The sequence below is a fragment of the Triticum urartu genome, chromosome 5A (assembly GCF_056163025.1).
Source record: "Triticum urartu cultivar PI428250 chromosome 5A, HENAU_Tu73, whole genome shotgun sequence".
Taxonomy (NCBI): domain Eukaryota; kingdom Viridiplantae; phylum Streptophyta; class Magnoliopsida; order Poales; family Poaceae; genus Triticum; species Triticum urartu.
This window is the reverse complement of record NC_141877.1, coordinates 678452815-678460526: the sequence shown is the minus strand read 5'-3', so window position 1 is coordinate 678460526 and position 7712 is coordinate 678452815.

Below are 7712 nucleotides of genomic sequence, written 5' to 3'. Positions count from 1 at the left end.
GGCCAACCAGCTAGCGTACACGAACATGCCCCTCGTCACGCCCTTCTGTCTAGCATCACCGGCCGCTGCTATACAAGTCCCGTGGAGCGCCCCCAACCCGCCGTGTCATGTCCACTGCCTGGCACCATGCGTACTCCAGATGGAGGCGGTACGCACGTGGCTAAGGGATTTTGCTGGTGCCGAACACGAATTCTTGGTCAGCGCGGTAGAAACGAGCTGAGAGGCGACGTGAGCTGCAGGGGAGTGCATGACACCACCTGTTTGATAGAATGGTGGTGGGTACGAGAGGTCCTTGTGCAGAAATGCAGCTGTACGTCGGAAACGAGAGAGGTTTTCGAGGTCTCGATCTCGCGCTCTCGCGTCGGCGCCGACTCCTCCTGGTACAAGTGCGTGGCCGTGGCCAGCATCTTGCGGAGGTCTCGGTAGCTGTGTGGTGTCGGGGTCGCGTTCTTCGGGCCGGGCAGCTCACTACAGTGCCAAACAACGCGGGCAAGACATCTAGCATATCCGGCTGCTGGGAGCTCAGGCACGTCCGGGCCTTCATACCCGTTATGGGCGCCGGCCACTGGCAGCTCAAGCACGTCATGTGCCCAACGTGCATGCCCCGGGCGTGGCCACCAGCAGCGCCATGTGCATGCATGCTTTTGGCGCTCTTCCTGGAGAGGACATAGACGCCGGAGCCAGCGCCCAGCGGTCTCACGGACGTGGCTGTCGTTGCCGATCAGACGAGGAGGAAGGGAGGAACCAGACTCGCGCGCGAGAGAGTTTTTTTGCCGCTCAAACTTCGCAGCGTTTTCTGTTATTGCCTTTCCTTTCTATATGCTAGATACAACAGCCTAGTTAAGGGCATCTCCAGCCGCGTCCCCAACAGACCTCCCAGGCCATTTTTTCGGCGCCGGTGCCGAAAAAACGGCCCAGTCGCGCCCCCAGGACGCCGAAAATCATCGGTTCGGACCTTTTTTCCGTCCGGCGGTCACAGGCCGAACCCGGCGCGCTGGGGAGCAATTGGGGGCTCCAGCGCTAGGGAAAAGCACGCCTGTCCCACACCGACAGGGGAAAAGTCAGGGTTTTCTTCCCCCGACTCGCCTCGCACCCCCCGCGCCCTCGGCCACCACTAGCTATATCCCGGCGACGGCCGCCACCCTACTCCACTAGATAGCCATTCCCCGCCGGAAAATAGCAGCGCTGCGCCGCGGCAGCCCCTCCCACAGCAGCTGGGCGTTTCCGGCCTCCATTTCCTGCCGCGGAGGCGTGGTTTAGCGGTGGGTACACGCCCACCGAGCGCAAGGTGTTCGGCGTTTTGCCTGACTCGGCGATGGACTCGGATGACGAGGAAGAGCTCGCCGCGCTGCTGGACGAGGAAGCCGCGGTCGACGTCCAGGAAGAAGAGCATCTCATGGTGCTCGCCGCCCTCGCCCAGCTGCTGGCGAGCAATGAAAAGCCGCGGCGAGGTGGCTTGGCGCCGGGGCGGGTGAAAGCAAAGAACCGGCATCGTCTCGAAGGCTACTGCATGCTCTACTCCGACTACTTCGCCGATGCTCCACTTCATGACGAGAAAACATTTCGGCGCCGTTATCGGATGAGCCGAAAGCTCTTCCTCAGGATTGTGAATTCCATCCGGGGGTTCGACAACTACTTGAAGTGCAAGATGGATTGCACTGGCGCTCTTGGATTCACCTCCATCCAGAAGCGCACGACAATGATGAGGATGCTTGCATATGGAGCTCCCAGTGATTCACTCGACGACTATGGGCGCATGGCCGAGTCCACCAGCATAGAGTGTTTCTACAAGTTCTGTCGGGCAGTGATGGCAGTGTTTGGGCCACAATAATTGAGAACACCCAATGCGAAAGACACTGCTCGGATCCTAGCCCAGAATGCAGCAAGAGGATTTCCTGGGATGCTTGGAAGCATCGACTGCATGCATTGGAAATGGAAGAATTGCCCATTTGGTTGGCAGGGGATGTACAAAGGCGTCAAAGGCGGTTGCAGTGTGGTGCTTGAGGCGGTAGCCACACAGGACCTCTGGATTTGGCACTCCTTCTTTGGTATGCCAGGAACTCACAATGACATCAATGTGCTGCAGTGCTCTCCTGTTTTGCCAAGCTCGTTGAGGGCCATTCTCCTCCGGTGAACTTCGAGATCAATGGGCACCAATACAACAAGGGGTACTACCTAGCAGATGGCATCTATCCGAGATTTTCGACATTTGTGAAGACGATCTCAAACCCTGCGGCAGGAGGCAAGAACGCCTGGTTTGCGAAAGTTCAGGAGGCTTGCAGGAAGGATGTCGAGCGGGCATTTGGTGTGCTCCAATCTCGATTCGCTGTTGTTCGGTACGCCGCTCAGACCTGGTCCAAAGATCAAATGTGGGAGATTATGACTTGCTGTGTCATCTTGCACAACATGATCATCGAGAGCGAGCAAGAAGACCCAGTGTTTGACACTGAACCATACTACAGGCAGGGTCCTCTAGCCGAAGTTGATCACAATCTACCGGCAACTTGGACTGCCTATCTCAGTATGCGTCAGGAGATCCGAGACCCACAGGTGCATCATCAACTGCAGAAAGATCTGATTGAGCACCTATGGAGGCTCAAGGGGGACGCCGTGTGATGAAATACGAGTTTTTATTTGTTGAACTATATAATTTGTATTGAACTATTTGTTGTTGTACTATTTTGTTGAAGTATTTGATTTTTCTGTGATGAAATATGTGATAAGAAATAATTGTGTTGATAATTGAACGCCGAGACACGGCGAAACCACGCCGAATATGGGCCTATTCTCGCCCATATGGGCCCTTTATTCGCCGAAATCGGGCTGTAAAGTGGGCCAATTTCGGCACCTGGGGGCGACGACTGGGCGCAAAACCGCCCCCAGCGCCGATTGTATCGCCGGCTCGCCCCCAAGGGGCGATTTTTATGCGTCCTGGGGGGGGCAACGGCTAGAGATGCCCTAACCAACTCCCGGTGGGCATGCCATGATCCGAGCCGGCCGCGCCATCCCATGACCACGAATCAAAGCACCAAGTCCACCGGGAGAGAAATTAGGAAGGAGCTGGGGAGTGGGCGAACACGCCACACACCACCATCTACGTGCATGTGTATGTCATGTTCATGCGCACATATTATTACAATAAAACAGAAAAGCAATATGATCCTAAACTACACAACCCAGCAGTGGATGAGCTTAACCTAACATTTCTCCCCTTAAGCTCACGCCTTATCGCCGATCTCCCTGACTCCAAAGATTCTGCCGCATTTCCACAAAACGAACGCGCCCAAGAGCCTTTGTTAGTACATCTGCTAGCTGGTAGTTGGTCCGGACATGATCGACTTCTACTTGGCCTTCCTCAATGCATTCTCTGATGAAGTGGTATTTAACATCAATATGCTTGTTGCGGTCATGATGAACTGGGTTCTTTGCCAAAGCAATTGCTGACTTCTTGTCGATCAAAGTTTGAACTTTGTTGGCTCTTGGCCCCTCATCTCACAGATCAGCCTGTTCAACCAGAGACCCTGACAGGTTGCTGCCGTAGCTGCCACATATTCAGCCTCACAAGAGCTGATCGCCACTACCTTCTGCTTCTGGGAGGTCCAAGAGATGGTGTTCTCTCCAAGGAACTACACATTCCCAGAAGTTCTCTTACGATCTCCAGTATCACCAGCATGATCACTGTCGATGTAGCCCAACAGTCTCCCTTCACCACCATGCACATAGCAGCAACCATAGTTCAGTGTTCCCTGAATATACCTGAGTATTTGCTTGACTGCTACCTAGTGTGTCGTGGTCGGCTTCTCCATGAACCTACTGACGATGCCCACAGCATGTGTGATGTCTGGTCTTGTATGAACCAAGTACCTCAGGCTTCCAATCATGCTGCGGTAGAGTGAAGGATCAACAGCTTTCCCTTCATCTTCTTTTCTCAACTTCAGTCTGCATTCCATGGGAGTGTGAGACAAGTTACATTCACTCATTCCGGCCATCTCCAGTATCTTTCCAGCATACCCACGCTGGCTCAAAGTGATTGCCTCCTTGAATTAAGACTCTTCTATACCCAGATAGTAACTCAGCAAGCCGAGGTCTGTCATCTTGAAGAGTTTCTGCATCTGGGTCTTGAATTCCAATATGTGTGATGTATCAGTGCCTGTGATAATTGATACGTCTCCATCGTATCTACTTCTCCAAACACTTTTGCCCTTATTTTGGACTCTAACTTGCATGATTTGAATGGAACTAACCCGGACTGACGTTGTTTTCAGCAGAATTGCCATGATGTTATTTTTGTGCAGAAATAAAAGTTCTTGGAATGACATGAAAATCAACGGAGAATCTTTTTGGAATATATAAAAAATACTGGCGAAAGAATCAAGGCCAGGGGGCCCACACCCTGTCCACGAGGGTGGGGGCGCGCCTGCGCCCCCTGGGCGCGCCTCTTGCCTCGTGGGCCCCCTGGTGCTCCACCGACCTCAACTCCAACTCTATATATTCATGTTCGGGGAGAAAAAAATCAGAGAGAAGGATTCATCGTGTTTTACGATACGGAGCCGTCGCCAAGCCCTAATCTCTCTCGGGAGGGCTAATCTAGAGTCCGTTCGGGGCTCCAGAGAGGGGAATCCTGTTGGGGAACGTAGTAATTTAAAAAAAATCCTACGCACACACAGGATCATGGTGATGCATAGCAACGAGAAGGGAGAGTTTGTCCACACACCCTCGTGGACCGAAAGCGGAAGCGTTAGCACAACACGGTTGATGTAGTCGTACGTCTTCACGATCCGACCGATCCAAGTACCGAACACACGGCACCTCCGAGTTCTGCACACGCTCAACTCGATGACGTCCCGCGAGCTCCGATCTAGTAAAACTTCACAGGAGTGTTTCGTCAGCATGATGGCGTGGTGACGGTGATGGTGTTGCTGCCGACGCAGGGCTTCGCCTAAGCACCGCTACGATATAACCGAGGTGGAATATGGTTGAGGCGGGCATCGCACACGGCTAAAATAGATCAATAGATCAACTTGTGTCTCCAAGGGGTGCCCCCTCCCCGTATATAAAGGAGTGGAGGAGGGGGAGGGCCGGCCCTCTCTATGGCGCGCCCTAGGGGAGTCCTACTCCCACCGGGAGTAGGATTCCCCCTTTCCTAGTAGAACTAGGAGCCCGTCCAAGTAGTAGGAGTAGGAGAGAAGGAAAGGGAAAAGAGAAGAGAAGGAAGGAGGGGGCGCCGCCCCTCCCCCTAGTCCAATTCGGACTAAGCATTGGGGGGGCGCAGCCTCTCCTCTCTCTTTCCCCTAAAGCCCAATAAGGCCAATATACTCCCCGGCGAATTCCCGTAACTCTCCGGTACTCCGAAAAATACCCGAATCACTCGGAACCTTTCCGATGTCCGAATATAGTCGTCCAATATATCGATATTTACGTCTCGACCATTTAGAGACTCCTCGTCATGTCCCCGATCTCATCCGGGACTCCGAAATACCTTTTGTACATCAAAACACATAAACTCATAATACAAATCGTCACCGAACGTTAAGCGTGCGGACCCTATGGGTTCGAGACCTACGTAGACATGACCGAGACACGTTTCCGGTCAATAACCAATAGCGGAACCTGGATGCTCATATTGGCTCCTACATATTCTACGAAGATCTTTATCAGTCAAACCGCATAACAACATATGTTGTTCCATTTGTCATCGATATGTTACTTGCCCGAGATTCGATCGTCGGTATCTCAATACCTAGTTCAATCTCGTTACCGGCAAGTCTCTTTACTCGTTCCATAATACATCATCCCGCAACTAACTCATTAGTTACAATGCTTGCAAGGTTTATAGTGATGTGTATTACCGAGTGGGCCCAGAGATACCTCTCCGACGATCGGAGTGACAAATCCTAATCTCGAAATACGCCAACTCAACAAGTACCTTCGGAGACACCTGTAGAGCACCTTTATAATCACCCAGTTATGTTGTGACGTTTGGTAGCACACAAAGTGTTCCTCCGATAAACGGGAGTTGCATAATCTCGTAGTCATAGGAACATGTATAAGTCATGAGAAAGCAATAGCAACATACTAAACGATCAAGTGCTAAGCCAACGGAATGGGTCAAGTCAATCACATCATTCTCCTAATGATGTGATCCCGTTAATCAAATGACAACTCATGTCTATGGTTAGGAAACTTAACCATCTTTGATTAACGAGCTAGTCAAGTAGAGGCATACTAGTGACACTATGTTTGTCTATGTATTCACACATGTATTATGTTTCCGGTTAATACAATTCTAGAATGAATAATAAACATTTATCATGAAATAAGGAAATAAATAATAACTTTATTATTGCCTCTAGGGCATATTTCCTTCAAATCCGTCGCCGTCCTCCATCACCAATTTTATGAAGCTCATCGCCGTGCATGAGTAATTCCATCGTAGGCTTGCTGGACGGTGATGGGTTGGATGAGATTTATCATGTAATCGAGTTAGTTTTGTTAGGGTTTGATCCCTAGTATCCATTATGTTCTGAGATTGATGTTGCTATGACTTTGCTATGCTTAATGCTTGTCACTAGGGCCCGAGTGCCATGATTTCAGATCTGAACCTATTATGTTTTCATGAATATATGTGAGTTCTTGATACTATCTTGCGAGTCTATAGTCACCTATTATGTATAATGATCCGTTAACCCCGAAGTGACAACAATCGGGATACTTACCGGTGATGACCGTAGTTTGAGGAGTTCATGTATTCACTAAGTGTTAATGCTTTGGTCGAGTACTCTATCAAAAGGAGGCCTTAATATCCCTTAGTTTCCAATAGGACCCCACTGCCACGGGAGGGGTGGGACAAAAGATGTCATGCAAGTTCTTTTCTATAAGCACGTATGACTATATTCAGAATACATGCCTACATTACATTGATGAATTGGAGCTAGTTCTGTGTCACCCTATGTTATAACTGTTGCATGAGGAATCGCATCCGACATAATTATCCATCACTTATCCATTGCCTACGAGCTTTTCACATATTGATCTCTTCTTAGTTACTTTTCCATTGCCACTGTTCCAATCACTACAAAACTGCTACTGTTACTTCCATTCTACTTTCCTACTAAATACTTTGCTGCAGATATTAAGTTTTCCAGGTGTGGTTGAATTGACAACTCAGCTGCTAATACTTGAGAATATTCTTTGGCTCCCCTTGTGTCGAATCAATAAATTTGGGTTGAATACTCTACCCTCGAAAACTGTTGCGATCCCTATACTTGTGGGTTATCAATAATCAAGTCATCAACATAGACGCCCATAAGCAAGTAGGAGACTGCATCGCCCCGCCTGTACAGCTTATGCTCCAGCGGGCTTCTTCTGAAGCCGAGCGAGCAGAGGGATTCATCCAGTTTGGCATACCATGCTCTCGGTGCCTGGCGGAGACCGTAAAGTGCTTTCTTCAATTTCAGCACCTGATCCTCCTTCCCGGCATGACGTAACCTGGTGGATGTGCCACATACACCTCCTCGACAAGCTCTCCATTCAGGAATGTTTTCTTGACATCCATATGATGTACTTCCCAGTTAGAGTGCGCTGTGAGAGCAAGGAACAGACGCACTGTCTCCATGCGTGCAACTGGTACAAAAATCTCTTCAAAGTCTACCCCTTCTCACTGTGCATAGCCTTCCGCTACCAACCGGGCCTTGTACTTGAGGATCTTGCCG